Below are 19,368 nucleotides of genomic sequence, written 5' to 3'. Positions count from 1 at the left end.
TGATCTGTAAGACGATACTATTAAGAGGTGGTAGTATTTTCTTTAAAATATTTATGTTCTTAAATGAAGTAATGACATTTTATTTTTGTTAATAATATGTTGATTGTTTAATGGTTTATTTATTGGAGACAAGTTTTTTTTCCCCTTTGGCTAGTTTGTGTTTTCCCCACAGTGTTGTTTGTTGGGTGTGGACTTTGGGAACACAGTTCCTCGCAATAAACACCATTGAACGTCTTTGCTATTGTGGCTGTGCCATCATTATTGTTCATCCCATCTACACTTCTAAACTTTTGAAGATGAAACTGTGACACTTAAATTGTGATATCATATGCAAACTTGACTAGTGTACTAACTATTCTGGAATCTAGTTTAGTGATATAAATTAAGTAGAGCAGTGTTCCTAGTACAGACCCTGTGGTACTCTACTAATTACTTCACCTCAGGGAGAGAATTTATTTGTTACCCTGTCCACTAACCCTACTCCAACTCAAAGTTCTCAAGTACTGCCATCCTGCAGATTCTATACACCTCTTTAAATCCCCTTTTCTAAAGAACAAAGAAATGCTTCTACTTCTCCAGTTAAGCAAATAATGAATTAAATTAATTAAGAGGTCAGATGAAAGGAAAACCAAAAACCTTCTGATCCTCCCAAACTAGAGTCACAGCCACCTGCATTATCCAGTTCTTAATCCAAGCAGTAATCCTTCAGTTTTAGAATGAATATTTTATGAGGAGCTGTAGCAAAATCCTCCTGAAAATCCAAATGTATCATATCACATGCAGAGAAAGTATTCATCAAGTCAGTTAAGAAAGACCTACCATGTCTGGAACCATATTGACAACAACATAGCATCGGATTTCAGTCCTAGGGGAGTACTGTGTCTGCTGAGTTTTGTTCCAACTAGGCCATTAATCACCAGGGCTAAGTGCTAATCACTGGTGTTAATTGATGCATGTAATTGATCTGCATGCTTGTCTAGATTTTATCTGCACTCAGTCCCTGGTTTCAAAAATGCCCTAGCTAAAGTACTTTATTTCCAGCTTGCAGAACTTTATGCAGTCTCTCCTCAGCTTGTTAATTAAGAATTTCCTCTCTTATTTCTAACAAAAAGAAAAAAGTCTTGATAACATAGAAGTCTCAAAATGAGTTTTTTTTTCTTTTCTACTTAGGTCCAGTTGGCGCCGGAATGAGAGTAGTCCTCATGCACAACTGACACAGTGTTGATACCGATTCTAAACCCCATAAAGCTTTTTAAGATTTTAAAACACGGCTAAAATAGAAAATAGAAATCAATGAGCATGTAACTAAGAATCTGTCTAGATTCTTAATGCAACAACTAAAAAACATAGTATTTCCCCAGGACCAGTAATAAGAACGAACGCCTTAGACTCTTATTGCCATTCATTTGACCCTCAAGTCTGCAGTAGCCTGAAGTTTTGTCATTTCACACGGCATCCAAACACTGTGATGCAAATATACTCATCAGCCTACATCCATTTTCATCTCATAACTGCATCCTTGCATTGCTCAAGTGTCATTCTGAAGTCTGTTCTGAAATTGGATATCCTCTGCGTTTCATAAGCAGGTTTTCAATTATTTTTTTTAAATATAATTTTGTTGTTCGGTTTCTTTTTTCATTTGAATTTATAAAAGTTTGTGATTTTCATTTGTGTTGCATTAGATCAGGAGGTAACAAAAGCAGACTTGGATGGTCTGAATGTTTGTGGTTTACTTTCCCTCTGAGCCCTTAATTACTGTCCTGGACTCCTCACTTATTTGGCTTAGGTGAAACTTTTTTTGTTCTTCAGATGTTGGAGATGTAAAGAGACCTTTCCCACCTGCTGGACAGCAGCCGTTGAAGACCAGAGTTATGAAAGGAGGTCCACAGCACACCGGAGACCTGTCCACAGCACACTGGAGATTTATCCATAGTATACTGCAGATCTGTTCACAGTATACTAGAGATCTGCCACACTGCAGATCTGTTCACAGTATACTAGAGATCTGTCCACAGCACACCGGAGACCTGTCCACAGCACACTGGAGATCTATCCATAGTATACTGCAGATCTGTTCACAGTATACTAGAGATCTGTCCACAGCACACTGGAGATCTGTTCACAGTATACTAGAGATCTGTCCACAGCACACTGGAGATCTGTTCACAGTATACTAGAGATCTGTCCACAGCACACTGGAGATCTATCCACAGGATACTGGAGACCTGTCCACAGCAATTCCAACCATTCAGCTATTCCAGTTGACCTCAAGGGAGACAGATCCTGCCCTGAGGAGGCAAGGTTCTCCTTCTGAAACAGTAGTACAGTAGTGTAATTGGTTGCTACTGTATTATGAAATGATCAGCAGATGGGAATGTTAAGGTGTTAACAAAGTTTGGCTTCATACGACTTGAGCTTTATCCAACTGATCAACTGACCAACTGGTGAGTTTGAATGAACACTGTGAAAGAGTTAAGCAGAGGTTGAAGACCTTGTGCCATGGGGAATAAATCATGTGGGAGCTTCTTAATGATTAATTAGAGGTGTATTTCAAGTAAGGAAAGACTACACCCTTTCTTAGTTAAAAAAGTCTCTGTGAAATTTAAATGTAGTTAATCTCATGGACTCCCACATTCTCTTCAGTTTGAAGCTTCATCTAGTCTTAGTCCATCCATCCTATACAGGGTTGCAGGGGAGCTGGAGACTATCCCAGCAAGCAATGGGCACAAGATACAATGGATGGGATGTCAGTCCATCACATGAAGACTTAGTCATCTATGTAATTAATGAGGTACTCACAATATTGCAGCTATTAATAAGAACCATCTTTAATCTACACTCTAATGCTTACTCACCTAAAACAACTTCCAACACCTTCCAACTCTGTCCCGTTTTATCAGTAATGACAACTCCAGTTTGTGCATCAGCTCATGAAAGGTAGTGACTTCATTCCTGTGGGGACGTTCACACTCTGAAGCACTCCCACATGCAGTAAAGGTGGCACACGCCATTTCACAGGCACTTTTCCCTATCACACCTTCTTGTGTGCAATCATTGCGCCTAGATCAAGCCAAAAAGAAAAATAATCTGTAGCTTTTTTTTCTTGACTAATTTGGTCATTCTACAGTAAGGATTTGCACAGGCTCTTTAAGTCTTAGAATTCCTGGTTATGTGGCTAAGAAATGGGCATGCTTACAGTATTTAATTGGCTTTGGCAGTTCAGCAATTTAACTCTTCACAGTAATTAACATGCCTGATTTGTTAAATCATGTTACCATCTTTTTAATATTGCCATACCTCTTTCTCTATGAAACTTAGTGACAATAGCAGTGTAATACTTTAGTGTAGCAAATTATGAATGTGCATGTTCCCTTTATAAAGACAACTTAAATTACTAACATAGCTGTACAAGTGAATGGAGGTTGATTTGTAACGGCTAACATCTTTCTTGAATAATCTGGACAGAGGTACATGTCAGACATTATTGTTGTTATAATCATATCTACTATAGACATAATAACCACACATATAATAATATATGTAAGTTACAGTAGGTGTCATGATTGTGTATGATGAAGTGCAAACAAGACAATCTTTTTGAAAAAACTCTGATCTTGCTCTTTGGTGCTTAACAAAAGTCTGTAATACCACTGCACTGAATTAGAACTACACATACCCATTCGCCATCTCATTTTCTTCTATCATACAAGAGACTGGCCTGATCATTGGCACTGCTGAGAAGCACTGCTGAGAAGACCCCAAGTGTGCAGGGTGAGTTTGTTCTGAAACTCTCAGAGCAGGACGTGCAGAAGACTCTGAGCAGGGTGAAAATCCATAAGGCTGCAGGGCCTGATGGGAAACCACCTCGCATCCTGAGGACACGTGCAGCCCAGCTGACCACAGTGTTTACAGACATCTTTAACTCCTCCCTGTCACCGTCCATTGTCCCCACATGCTTAAAAAAAACACTATTGTTGCACTCCCCAAAAAGGCAAAAGTGACGTGCCTGAACAATTACTGCCTAGTAGCATTAACATCTGTGGTGATGAAATGCCTGGAGAAGCTGGTGTTGTCACAAATCAACTCCTCCATCAAGGAGTCCCTGGACCCTTTGCGGTTTGCCTACCAGAACAACAGATCAGTTGGTGATGCTGCCTCCCTGGCTCTGCATACAGCCTTGGAACACCTGGACACTAAGAACTCGTATGTGAGAATGCTGTTTGTGGACTACAGTTCAGCATTCAATTCCATCATACCCTCAGGCAAGAGATACAAGAGCACACGGACACTGACCACCAGATTCCTCAGTAGCTTCTACCCACAAGCAGTGCGATTGGCGAACACATTTAGCCGTGCCCCTTGGATCACACCTATACACCATCTACCTCATTATGATTTCTTATTTATTGTACATCTCCAGTCATTGTTTACACGTCTGCATTGTATACATTCAAACTGTTTACTTGTTTGCTTGTACATTGTCTACTGTTTGTTTGCATATTGTCTTGGTGCACTGTCTGCACTTTGTGTTTTACACTTTGTTTTTAACGGTCGAGAGACTTTCTGTAAGTAAGATTTCCATTGTATCAGTACATGTACCGGTTACATATGGCAATAAAGTTCAAGTTCAAGTTCATTGCACATATATTGGTGAGAGAGTACATACAGTATAAGGGTTTATCTACTGGGTTGTATTATAGAAACAAGACTGAAGATTACAGAGAAGAGGGGACCCGATACAAATATTCCGAATCCTCAAAGGGGCTGAAAAGGTCAACTCAGCTGATTTCTTCAGGATGAACAGTGAAATATAAACCAGTGGACAAAAGTGAAAACTGTGTGAAAGTGCATTTAAAGCTAAGAACCGGAGAAATTTCTTTACCAACCATTTTGTGGGTGTATAGAGCTAAACAACCATACGCTAAGATTCAGATCCTGGCTTCTTTCAGGAAACAGCTGGATGTTTTCCTTGGGTCAGTTAGTACATACAGTCACTACCAAAAGAGCTAGATGGGCCAATTGGCCTCTTGTGTTCTTCTCACAATAATAATCACAGTTGTGTTTCTTTGTTTATCCTGTTGTGTCCTGTCCAGCATTTAACACAAGAACATAAGAAAGGATGAGAGGAATTGATCAACGGATTGTTTAGCAAAAGTCTGTAATGCCCCACTACTTGGATAAGACCAAAAACTTAGTCTTAGCTAAGTTTTATTTTAAAGAAATTTTAAAAGGTATGTTCTCCCACAACCTTTGCATATAGAAGTGCCTCCTGTTCTGACAGGAAGATCTTTTTATCAACCATTTCTTGAAAGAAGCCAGGGTATCAGTACACACAAAATGGCTGGGTAGCTTGTTCCATATGTACTGTATTCACTACAATGCCAGGTAAGGCAGGCCAAGTTTAAAAATAATGAAAAATGTTGGGTGTCTGGATGAATGTTTAAATGTAAATGTAATGGGTACAGTTTTTGTGAAGTGCATTATTGTGGCAGGCACTGTAGATAGAATATATTATTTTAAATGATGGCTTTAGTCTTTAGTTCTGGTTAAATTGAAGATATGAAAGAAATGGGAATGGTTATTAGGCATCAAGAAGCTCAACTAGAAGGTTGTGGGGTTTAAAGTCCAGGTGGATTGTTGCCGTTGTAGCCTTGAGCAAAGCACTTCAGTCATATTGCTCCATAATTTGATAGATTAGGCACTTAGGACTGGAAAATAAACCTGGAGATACTAAAGAACAGTACTGTACATCCCTCCAGAATTGGAGTTGTTCAGCCCTGCTATAAAGCTATAATAAAGCACATTCTCAAAAAAATGCCCTTCAAAAAATATGTAACTAATGGCTATTTTGGCTTCGTGATGCTTTGTTGTTTACAATATTGGATAATTAAATGATGAAAATTACATATTGACAAGAAGTCAAGAACTAAACCTGTTACAAATGATAGTTCAAGTAGGTACTGTACAGTAGCTGCGTCAGCATGCGTAGGCTGCACAGGAAAGAGAAAAAAAGAAACACAACGTTTCGGCTGTGGAACCTGACACCTTTTCTTCTCCTGTTCAGCACCGAACAAGCCTCGACTTTTTCCTCTGTTACAAATGATGTCTTTTTGTTCAGCACTCAGGCTTCATCTTGCACTGAGTTTCATTCATGTCCACTGGGCAGCACTGTGTGAGACTCAGGGACTTTGCACGGGCTACATTAAGAGTGCTTATAAATTCCTGAAGAATTGGAGCGCAGGGCAACGTTCCGGTTGGCAGGCTCGACGGAGCTCAGCTCATTTCTCTTCTGGACTGTGGGAGGAAAATAACTCCCGCATTCTCACGGAGTTTCCCGGGTTTCAACCCTGCCACCTCAACAGAGAATCACTCCAAAGCTTCAGGCTTTTTCGTTCACATGGGGGGGGTGGAGAGAGGGAGAGACTGCAAAGGAAAAGAGCTGTGGACTCCCGGATTTCAAAATAAAAAAACATCACCGCCGTTATTTTCTTTTTTTTTCCCCCCCGCTGGCATTGCCGCACACCGATTCAAAAGCTGGACGAGGCTGAGCCACACTCAAACGTTCATTGGTGCCATTTAGGAGGCGTACCTGTTTCAGCACGTAAATAAAATAAACCTAGACATACTGCTGTTAGCACCACCGAGCAGCACAGATCTATTAATGATACTGCTGCTGCACTCGATTTGTCGAGGAAACGTGTCATCTCCCTCACAGATGTCTAAATTAAATAATTGAAATGCAATAAAGCATTGAACACTAAACTTTTATGCTAAGAGGATAGTGATTATTAGAGTAGAATTGAATATCCAGCATTCCAAATTGACTGCAAATGAAAAACAGTAAAAAGGTTTCCATTTAAAAATGCAATATATTTTGCCTTTTTTTTTAGCCAGCACCTCATGCATACTGACAGAAATAAAAAATGGAAGAGGGACTCGAATGTGCCGATATTACATACTGCACCAATACCCCCTGGTAGAACGTCTGCTGTTCTTTCATAAATAAAGATAGAGTAAACTACATTTGTAGAATAATAAGAGGTGGTAATTAGTGTCATCTATTCACCACAGTAAGAATTTTGACTCCGGAAATCTAATTACTTTTATCACATTTAAAACTTGAAGTAAGTTTCTCGGCTCTCTAACTCGGTTAGTGTTGGAGTGTGGAGCGCATAAGCGGTCTTCACTTCGTGATTGATGAGCGCACACAAGGCAGTGTTGGACTATTAACAAGGAAGTATCTTTCATATTGCAGTCGACTGCAGCGATCATCCCACCGCACGCCATGTTAAAAACGCGCATGGTACTGCTGTTGGATTGTGCCGAGAACAATATCAATGTTTAGCGTTTCTTTTCCATGAAAAAGGTGCAGTTTTACATGTTTTCTGGAGAGGAAGGCGAAACCGAAACACGAAGTAGGCGATGGAAATCGGCGAATTATGTTTCATTTCAGGAATTTGATTGATGGGTGAACGTCAGAGCCATCGTTTTTAAAAATGTCTTTATACATCTACAGCGCTTGACAATAATGCACTTCACACTGTACCCACGGAATTCATAATTAAACATTCACCCAGACACATCATTTTTAATTATTATCGTTATCACTGAGGTGTTATTTTACCTCCAATTAAGTATAAGCTATTCAAGAATCAAGACAATTCAAACCGGAAGTGGCAATTACAGTATGTCCTATTTAATACAATATATATATATTTATTATATTATAATACTGTATATTGTGTAATTTCTGCTCCTAAGACTTTGTACCGTTCTTTCTCATTAAATCCATTCCTATTATTTAATATTGTGCATGTAGCCAAAATTATTACCCAGTGTCTGGTGCAGAACACTTGATGATAAGCCCATGATAACAATTGATCCATCCATCCAGTTTTTAACCACTTTATCCAGCACAGGATTGCATGGTACACCCTGGACAGGATGCCAGTCCAAAGCAGGGCACACACAGACATGGGTCAGTCCTCCCAGTAGCCAATCAACCCACAAGTATGCTGTTGGTGCCACGCCCCCTGCAGCCAGAAGGCGCTCCTACTCTGTCCTGTCTCTTGTTTCCGGTGCTTTGCTGTCCTTCCGGTGTTTCTCTCTCTCTCTGGGGCTATATATTTCTGGGTCTTCTATTCACCTTCGCTCAGCATTGACGTTCGGATGTCCTGAGACCCGCCTACCACCAGGTCGCCCCACATCCGCTACCTGAGGGAACAGGTTTCTATACGGCATTTCCTGAGCAGCTGAGCCCTGGCTAACCCCCGTCTCGCCGCTACGCGTAGGGTCTCTTACGCTCTCCTGCCATTCCACAGTTCGTCCTTTCCGACATCCGTGACAGCTGGACTGTGGGAGGAGACCCACGCGAACCTGGGCAGAACATACAAACTCCACACAGACAGCACCCCAAGAACTGACCTGAAAGCCCCAGTGCTGCAGTGCACCAGTGCGCCACTACTTTGCCACTATACAATACCACCACAACACCCTGGGGAAATTTGATGTGTTATGTAAAATGTTGCGAAAAAGTTCTAGTTTGTATTGCAGCTAAAGGCTCGATAAAAAATTATTATTATTATAATTATTATTATACATTTCACTGGAAATTGCTACTGTTACACTGCGTATAGCCCTCCATCATAATAAAAGCTTCACTTTTAGTGGTGACTGTACCGTATTTGATATAACTGTAACAGTATGTGTAAAGAAACGGAAACCCCTGTAGGGTAAGGTTACATGCTTTGCATTTTCATGCCTCATAAAAAGCTGTTCCCTCCTTTTGAACTGAAACAGCCAAAAGATATGTTCCCAGTTGTGCCACTAATACAATATGCTGTGCCAGAATGAAAACTCTAAAGACACCATCTGAACGGCTCCTGTCCTAGAAATTAAGAATATCTTGCACGATCGGATGATATTCTTCACTATTAGGGATATTATATTTTTAAAGTTTGGGAATCATGTGACTGACATGACTAGATGACAGGTTTTCTCCCACGCAGTTCTGGAGTCTTTGTTACAAATACATGTGGGTGTTGATGGAAACTTCAGCTTCTAGCACAATGTGCACAGCAATCACGTACACTAAAAAATGCTTTTATTTATTCAGATATGGCGCTGAGCATGATTCAACACTGTGGTGCTTAAAGAGGAATATTTTCAAGCTTTAAGCAGGCTACAGATTTCTGCTGCATGCTGGACCTGGAGCCCTAGTCCAGTTAGCCTTATAGATCCTGTTCCTGTGACCCCAATCCAATTAGCCTTATAGATCAGGGGTCCCAAATCCAGTTCGTGTGACCCCAATCCAGTTAGCCTTATAGATCAGGTGTCCCTAATCCAGTTCGCATGACCCCAATCCAGTTATCTTTATAGACCAAGGGTCCCTAATCCTGTTTCTGTGACCCCAATCCGGATAGCTTTATAGATCAGGGGTCCTTAATCCTGGTCCTGTGACCCCAATCCAGTTAGCTTTATAGATCAGGGGTCCCTAATCCTGGTCCTGTGACCCCAATCCAGTTAGCCTTATAGATCAGGGGTCCCCAATCCTGGTCCTGTGACCCCACACACCTGCTGGTGTTAATTCCACCTGACACTCAATTAAATAATTGACCCTTTAATAGACCAAAAATGTTTAAAATATTAAAATATGTTTAATTTGACCTCTGAATTTGTGTTTATCCCCTAAACATTAAAGATCTGAACAAAAAAGATCTGGCCTTTCAACTGTTTATAAAGTACCTTAAAATCTCCAACCTTTGAAAAAAAAATACACCTGCAAAGATTCCAGCCAAGTGCCTTGTTGTTTCAGTTAAGTAAAGATCAGAGTGTGATGAAAAGCAGCAGGTGCAGCAGGGTGCTGAGGACCAGGATTGGGAACCGCATCTCTATACCAGACACTGGCAAACTGGTCAGTCTCCTGGATTGGTCCAGTCAGCATGGACGTGTTGCATATGGCAATAGCACATGATCACTGCAACACATTCTGGTTTGGATAAACCATACAGTGTTCGAAGCAGAAAGGACTGATGGAATACGCTTTGAACTTGGCAAAGGATTAAAATGGAATAATAGCTAGCCGGGATTTTCAAAGATATTACAATGTGTTTTATGTTGTCCCTTAGCTTTGTGTTTTTATTAGGAGGGGGGGGGGGGGTTTGAATAGTTTTACTGAAGAGAGAAAAACTCCTTGATATGAATTACGTGGAAGCCTCTGAATTTTTCATTCCTTTCTCGGATCACACCCCTCATTTCCATTTCGCATTGTGTAATTGTGCCCTGTTTTCTGAAAGTTAATGCCTTGAAATAATGCTTAATAAATCCTTTTAAATAAAACACGCTAAATCTCCTCACCGAGATATGGACGGCTAAACAAAGTGAACGTTTTCCACAGGAAAAGTAACGATTTTGTAAATGTGACCAAGAAATTCTGCAAAGCACTTGGAACATTTTATGGTTTATCAGGTTTCAGACCTACATTTGGCAGATTCTTCAAGCACTTAACAGTTGGCTAACTACAATCCATTAAATTAGTAGGAGTGGGAATACTTTTGAACAATGTCAGCTTTAGTTTTTTATAATTTCAAAATAAAATCCCTCTTGAAATAATTAAAATATTTTTGTGGCTGTTAAGGCTATTGATTGCTCCCTCCAAAATGCAGTACACGTTATTCTTAAGAACATAAAAATGAGAACATTCAGCCCTTCTGGATAGTTTGTTTTTTAGCAGTTATTTGATTCAAGGATCCCATCCAGCTCTTTCTTCAAAGAAGCCAGGGTATCTGCTTCAACAATATGGCAGGGTAGCTTGTTCCATACTCCCACAACACTTTGTGGAAAGAAGTGCCTCCTGTTATCAGTTTTAAATGCACTCCCACATAGTTCTGCTTCATGTTTCACTATTGATTCTTAAGAATTCCAACAGGTGTACAGTAGCTGCCAGCAGCCAAATCACCCTGCAACTCACAACTGGTAGTGCACTGAAGCACAGCAGGTGTGAGCCTGGTCAGTACCTGGATGGGAAAGCTCCTGGGAAAAACTAAGGGGGCGTGCACCGTGCACCCTGAGGTCTGTGTGGGTCCTAAAGCCCCAGTATGGTAACTATACTGTAAACAGGCACAGTAAAAGGATATAAAATTGAGGTCCTGACTCTCTGTGGTCATTAAAAATCCAGGATGTTTTTTTTAAAAGAGTAGGGGTGTGACTCCTGTGTCCTGGCCACATTTCTGTTTAGCCCTTACCCATCAGGGCCTCCTAATAATCTCCATCTATGAATTGGCTTCATCACTCTGTACTCCTCCCCGAGCTGGTGTGTGGTGAGAGTACTGGCGCACTATGGCTGCGGTCACATAATCCAGGTGGGGCTGCACATTGGTGGTGGTGGAGGGGAGTCCCCATTACCTGTAAAGAGCTCTGAGTGCAGTGTCCAAAACAGTGCTATATAAGTGTATGGAATTATTATTATTATTGTTTACTTTGCCAGTGTACTTTGAGGAATGTGTCTGCTCTGTTCAAGACTAAAAATATTTACTTCCGCCTGTCAGTATAGGACATTTCCTTGACAACTGGAACGTATCTGGTTGCTGTTCTCTGATTCCAGAGGCAGATTCCAGAGCAGCAAGATCTTTTCCATAACGTGGAGACTGCCCTTTTATTGCAAATCCTGTTCGACAACCTGCACCCACCTTCACAGCATTTATCCAGTTCGGCTGTCACTGCCTGCTCTGGTAAGTCCTCAAGCTTTCATTGGGGTCAAGCACAGCTCCTCAGCCTGCCCAGAGGTCGTGGGTTTTTCCACCTTACCTCCACATCATGATACAGAAACGTCCTAATAATCCCTTCCTACCCCCAAATGTAGCTGTAGGTTTTATGCAGTCACCTTCATGTGTAATAGTGCACCAACATAATTTCATAATTTTCATAACGTAATTCATAGCAAACTACTATGATAAACTGATTTATCCTATAAATCTTCAACAAGACTGTGCAATTTCTGTCTATGAGATGATTAAGGTTCATCATAATGGTACTGTATGACTGGAAAGATGTATATGTAATAGGCATGTATTAAGCATGTCTCAAGCGAAGGACCCCGTTCAGAAAAATGAAAACACTGTGGCATGGGGAAAAAGCTCCTGCATTTTCTGCTGGTAAAGTTAACTTTTCCCATTGTCATTCCTCAATTCAGTCTAGGATTGCAGCAATATAGGATTGACTAATGGTTTTGTGTGGCAGTGGGAGATGTACCGAATGTGCTGGTTGTGGTACAGGATGCACCAGTTCTCACAGCTGTACTAAAATAATGATTAGTAGTGTTCACCAGGGCAAAGAGCAAATTGTTAAGTTCCAGCCTTAACGTGGAGGAGAATACTCCTATTATACATTATCTTTCTTTTTTATCTTCGTCGGTTATTAATCATCCACCTCTTTTCCCATTACCCTTAGCCTTGAGATATCTGCAGAAGTTTACTTTAATTTATAGAGGCAGTGAAGAGAACAGCAAGTGTGACCCCCCCCAATGCTTACAAACCAAAAGGTTCATAAATTGCACATTACAGTCAATTGATTATATAAGAAAAAATGGCCACAGTATGATCGGTATATTTCAGGAGAACAACAAGTCTGTAACAGGATTAGGGATCCCCAGATGAAGAACACAATCCATTCTAACTTGCAGTTCCTTTAGCTGCAATAGTCCCTCAGCGTCTTAAAACTACACAACGAACCTTCTTCCCCTCAGGGGATGGAATAATGAAGTGCGTCTGAAAAGAGAAATATTTATACACTACCATTCACATACTCAGATCCACAGCTAATCTGACTGATCTCGGGGAGATGAAGAGCAGTCACGTCATGGATTATTCTTCCTAAGATTGCTCCAATGGTCTTATGACTCTGGTGGTTCTATTTTCATTTAGTATGATTCCGTAGTTTTACGTGCCCTAAATGCAAACAGGAATGAAAATATTTCAATAATTCCCAGCAAACAATTCTTTCATACCATCTGATTATGTGGTTTAAAGAAGTTTTTTTTTTTTAAATGCCTTTTGCATTAGTGTCCTGGCTGTAACAGGCAAGACTTTCAATTTGTGTCCACGCCTGCATTCTGTTGTTTTTTTTTAACGTTTACAAAGCTACTATGTCATGCTGTCAGCGACGTTTCCATTTGGCTGAATATGGTGTGAAAAAAAACAGAAGATGCAATTTCTGGCTGATTCATGTCTGGATGCTAGGATTTATTTTCTAATGAATGAGGCATGAACTGTTTGACTGTCAGGCACAGCCATAACAATGAAATACGGTCCAACACACCAGCAAACAGCTGAGGCCTGATTGCAATTAAACAGTTTCAGTATGTTAAGTTGAATCTCAGAATCCACTTAAAACTCCTACGACAGCTACTCTGCAAAAGAAGTAAACATTGGTGTCTTTGTGTTAACTTCTTGTGGAGTTCACAACGAACATTTTGAGAGAGGACAGGCCCACATTCTTTTCAGTGTCAGCTCACTGGCTTGAGAATGTACATGTGGACTGCTATTTCCCAGCACACATTGCTCTAACACCCCTCCTCCTTCCCCACCTCTAACCTCTAACCTCTAATGCCAAGAGGCCTCTTGGTTTATCAAGGGTCCCAATTTTTCTTGCTGTGTTGCCCAGGCATGTCTCTCTCCACAGTTTGTCTGAATTCACAATCAGAGCCTGGATTTTCAACCGTTTCAAATTAAACTAATGCCCCTGCCATGATTCACAATGCAGGGACCGACCACGACCTGTCATCTTTCACACAATAGTAAATCTTGCAAGACAGTTGGGTCCCAAAATGTCATTTTTTTAATTGTACTTGATCATATTTAATATTCATTTGTTTTTATCATGTAATTCACAGGGCCCTGCCTTGTCATACTTATACAGTGACTGCCCAGGCTGCCTGGGCTTTCCTGAAGCAATGACTGTTAAAGAGCAAATCATTTAAAAAGCACATTTGGTAGTGTTTTGCATTCTGGTGTTAGAATTGCATTATGTACAGTAGTTCATATACCCATTTTCAATAACAGCTGCCAAGCAGAGTACGCAGAAACAAAATAATGAGAATAAAACAAATAAGAACAAAGGAAATACAGAAAATATTAACTACATCATCACCGCTTAAAACCATTAAAGACCTATAGCAATCAGTCCTCCTGGCAGACGCAGAAGGAAACTCAGTAGAGCTGTAGTCCACTGTGTGATTCCCTGTCACAGCCTGAAGAACAGAAGAAGAGTCTCCAATAATGTTGTTATCATTGTTCTGAATGTGTTTAGATGTTTACTGTTACTGCATTTGCCAACACTCATTCAGTGGCCCTGCCAATAAAACTTTTTGAATTTGCATATTGTTTCGTATTAATCACAGCCACAGTCAATTGAAAATTCTGCAGTCCTTTTTTCATAGAACTGTTATAGTGTCAGGAGACTCTTGGTTGTTAATAGTGCAGCATTTTTAGGAGCATGTGTGGAGTTTCCAGTTTTGCCTGTGGATGCACAGAGGTGCAGTTAATTGTGATCCATACTCTAATGCGTGTGAAGGACACACAGCTCATCTCAACAAGTGACCTTCTTTGATTGGTGCTGAAGCTAGAATCACTGCGGCTGAGCTGTCCAGAAACAGACATCAGAAAACTCTTTGACTGTCAGTGTTTTTCACTGCTTCTGGAGAGCAGCAGAGTGGGATAAGCATTGAATATGACACACAGAGTTGAAAGAATGACATGCATCTTTCATCCTCAATGTATATCATGCTAGCTAAGTGAATATTGAAATAGTATATGTATTGTAATGAAATATTGCTAAAAATTGAATTAATTAATGGATTGCATTTGCAATAAGAACTGACCAGTTCATGCAAAGCTTCAGTAAAACCCAGACAGGTTAATGTATGAGATACTCAAAACGATGAAAGGAGGCAGTGCTCAGTGCCTAAGTAACATCGATAGAAATTAAGTTATTAAAAAAAAATAATTAGCAAGTAATTTAAAAAGTAAGTAATTGAAAAAGTACTTATTGTTCCCAAACTAAGCTTGCCAAAACTGGAAGAGAAACAGTGAGACAGGAAACTAAAAACGTCAAATCTACTTTCTTGAAGATGAGAAAGTTAAAAAAATTGAATCCACCAGTCCAAATAGTGAGGAAAATGTCATTTTCTCTTATAGGGTTTTAGAATTGTGGGTGGAAATTTTAGCACAAATAACAAAAAAATGCACTTACTAACTTTATTGGACTTTAGGAAAAAAAAAGTTCAACATTTTTCACTCTCTCCATCTCAATGGCACTGTTTGAATCTGGTTCTAAAAGGAATAAATATTCCTGAACTACAGTATAAGAGGAGCATCTATTCCAATAAAAGTCAAAGACCAGTAAATGTGAGTTCAACTTAAAAAAAAATCAAACATATAAAAGTGTTTCTTGAGGCACACATTAAAATGTTAGCAGATCATGTGTAGTGAATCTGACATATTTGTCATCAGGAGATCACTTCCTGCTGTGTTTTCTGATGTACCTTCAGTTTCTTAATGGCGTAACATTTTGGTTCTGTTACAAATCACTTCCCTTCCTTCCTTTCTGATTTTATGTCTTTCAAAAAATGAATAATGAATCAAAGCATTACCCACTGTGGACATGCCATTTGGAAAAGAAACCTTCACTGGACCTCAAAGACACAGCTGCCTTAAAGCTTTTTATTCAGCACGCTTCTCTAAAGGGCAGCCTGAACATTAAAATGAGGCTGAGGAAGAACATTATTTTGTGTTAGATTGGTTCTTGGGGTTTCATTTAATTAGCACGGTGTGAGTCTTAAAGGAAAGCACCACCAGCAAGTACATTTGTTAACTGCTAGGGAAAAAATCAGCCCATTTAAATGACATGGATCAAACTTTGAAAGCATTCCTCCAATGTCTCAGTTGGATAAATTGTACTCGTTTCTCCCATCAGTGATCATGTGTCAATACTTTAAATGCCCTTAAAGCCATTCTATTCACTTTTATTCCAATCCAATTGAGAGGAATTGTACTTTGTTACATCTTCTTGTTAACCTTTTTCTCTTCATGTAAAGTGCTTTTGAGAAGTTACTTTTAAAGGTGCTACATAAATGATGATGATGATGATGATTATTATTGTTGTTGTTGTTGTTGTTGTCATCCCTACACTTATATATCACTTTTCTAGACACTCCACTCAGTGCTTTACAGGTAATGGGGATCCCCTCCACCACCAGTGTGCAGCCCCACCTGGATGATGCACAAGTACGCTCCCCACACACCAGCTCTCAGTGGGGAGGAGAACAGAGTGATGAAGCCAGTTCATAGATGGGGATTATTAGGAGGCCTTGATTTGTAAAATCCAGGGGGAAATTTGGCCAGAGCACCTGGGGTGACACCCCTACTGACTTTGAGAGATGACCTGGGAATTTTAATGACCACAGAGAGCCTGGACCTCGGTTTTACGTCTCATCTAATATTAATTATTAATAATAATAAAACTAAAAAAAATGCTGGGCAGTTATTGTTATCCACCAATGGTACTTTCTCTATCACCTTGATGTATTTTGTTGTACAGTATATCAATAGGCAATAAAAATGCAACAAACACTATTATGATGTGCATGGTTTTATTACCACATTCTTCTTCTCTCGGTTCTGCATCTGAAACGATGTTCCTGGTCCTCAATCCAGGCCAGGGGAAGGTTTTTAACCAACCAACCAGGTAATATAAAAACCAGTCAATATCAGATTTTCCTTTGATCTAGACTCCCTGAGTAGTCATTGAGACCAGGTCACTTAAATGCTCTTAATTAAATAACATATTTTAAAAATAACTTGTGCTAAACAGGACCTTTCTACCTGTCAAAAGCACTTCTGCTTTCAATTTGCTCATATTTTCTGCTGCGATTCAAATACAAAAGGTTTAGATAGTTCTCACTTTCTTTTCACATACTATGTTGTTAAATTTACTTTTACAGGTTTCACGCAAATCTGTTTTACTTTTGTCAGCAGTCTCGTGGGGTTTAGATCCGGCAATCTTGGGGTTTATTATTTAATGTTTTTGTTTCATTTTCTTTTCACATTGTATGTTAACAATTCACTAATTGTCTTGTTGTGGGAACTAAACATCTATAAACGTGTAAACCTTTCCATTAAAGCTGGGATAAAAGGTTAATAAAATGTTCTTTTCTCAGTAATGCAGAAATAAATGCACTTCATTTGTACATTGTACACAATTATCTACAATGAGTGGTACTAAAAATCAACACATGCGATTGGCTCCAATACTGACTTCAGTAGAGATGTGATTGGAACAGTTACTCACTTGGCTGAGGAGACAACTCATCTATGAGGCCAGGGTTGTCGAACCCCTCTTCCAATGAGGAATGAGCCAGGGAGCTGTTGCAGGGTTGGAGATGGGGTGGTGGGAGGGATGCAAAAATGAAATGCAAAGGCAAGTTCTAGGGAAGCATGATATCTATATGCAGAGATATTTTGTCCCTCAAATTAGCAAACAAGATAGATGGTACTTTTCATTGCAAAACTACCAACATATAATTTTAAGAATGTATAATGAAAAAGCCTTTGGACTCCTCAGTTCTTGCAGAGCTTTGTCAAATAATATGTGGAAGTCGTACAGGCAGAAAACATTGAACAAGCAATAATAGATCTAAAACCAAGGAAAGCACCAGGAGATACAGTAACAACATCACAGAGATGCTACAGGAATCAGGAGAATATTCAGTGAAATGATTTGTAACAAGATCTTTGAAGTAACACACTGCCCGGAAGACTGAGGAAAAGCCATTATAGTACATACAGTATGTAGAAGAAAAATGGCAAAAAGAAAAGCAGAACCTGTCAAGGAATAAACCAAGTGCTACTAGTGAAACATACAGAGGAAGAGGAACAGGCACGCTTTTGAAAAGGAATGGGGTACCATTGCCCAAATGTTTGTGATACAGCAACTGGCAGAGAAGCTCTGTGGCGAAAATCATCATTATGGAATAAATTCATAGTCTTCAAACAGGCCTTTGACAGTGTGTGCCAACAGAGGCTATCTTAAGATTTAAAAATCATGGAATTTCAGAAGAACTGGTGAAATTACCAGAGGATTTATATAGCTAATCTGTAACAGCAGATGTGGAACTCACAAGGCAAGCAGGAACTTGTCACCCTGCCTTTTTGATATTATATTAGACGTAATGATAAGGAAAGAGTTAAAGGTAACCAAAGGGTTTAACAAGAACAGCCACATTATAAACAACTTTCATTTTACAGATGACAACAATCTAATAGCAGAATCACTGGTTCAACTACCAGAACTCACAGATAAAGTAAACGATAGCAGATAGCAGAGGACTAAAGACTAAATCCACAACAAAGAAAACTTATAACATTGTGCAGAATGTAGAATTAATGTGAAATAGAAGAATGGGCCCGGCATCAGCAAGGACTGTTGGAAAACAAGGCGCTATATGCAAATAAAAAAAGATACGGTACTAAGTAAAATAGAAATGAAAGTGTGCAAAGCTATGGCCATCTCTGTGATGTTAAATTGATCAGAATGCTGGTGTCTTAGGCTAAAAGAAGCAGTTGCTGACAGAGGAAATGAGCTGGTTTAGGAGACTATGAAAAGTAACAAGAACAGACAAGATCCAAAATGAAGTGATCAGAGCTAAATTAGGACAGGGAGAAATGGTAGTGGAGAGGATACAGAAAAGAAGATGTCTGTGGTTCGGCTCTGCACTGTAATGAAATTGAACAGCAACAGTTTACCAGCCAGAGCTCCACACCATCATATAACACGAACAAGAAGCAGAGGAAGGTCATCGAAGACACAGGATGAGAATGTAAACAAGGAGGTCAAAGAAGTAATTTGTACATGAGGAAAGCAACAGACAAAAAAAAGAAAAATCTTGCATCCTTTTGTTATAGCCAGCTGAAGAGAGGGCAAGATTAGGGTTTGACCTGGAATTGGTCTCTAAAACTCCATTAGTTGCATCTTTAATGCCTCTGAGTATATACATGCTCCAGTATAGGTAATTTACCATATACTGTAGGACCCCTTATTGGTTATGAATCATTCAGCTTTTCCACGGATTCTTTGGTATCCTTCCATTTCCTAAAGACAAGGTTGGCAAGGTTTGATTGTTCTCTGGGACCCTATAATGGACTTGGAAGTCCATCAGGACTCATTATCATCATTTGCTGTTTCCCTACCTCTCTGTGTCCCTGTAGTGGATTGGAAGGCCTGTCCAGGAAGAGAGCAGTGATTTGTTAGTTCTTCCGTGTGCCCTATTGAAGAATGTTGTACTTTTCATAGTTTTCATGATCAATAGATTGATTG

The sequence above is a fragment of the Lepisosteus platostomus genome, chromosome 8, assembly GCF_059453375.1.
Source record: "Lepisosteus platostomus isolate fLepPlt1 chromosome 8, fLepPlt1.hap1, whole genome shotgun sequence".
NCBI classification, from domain to species: domain Eukaryota; kingdom Metazoa; phylum Chordata; class Actinopteri; order Semionotiformes; family Lepisosteidae; genus Lepisosteus; species Lepisosteus platostomus.
Note: the sequence above shows the minus strand (reverse complement) of the source record.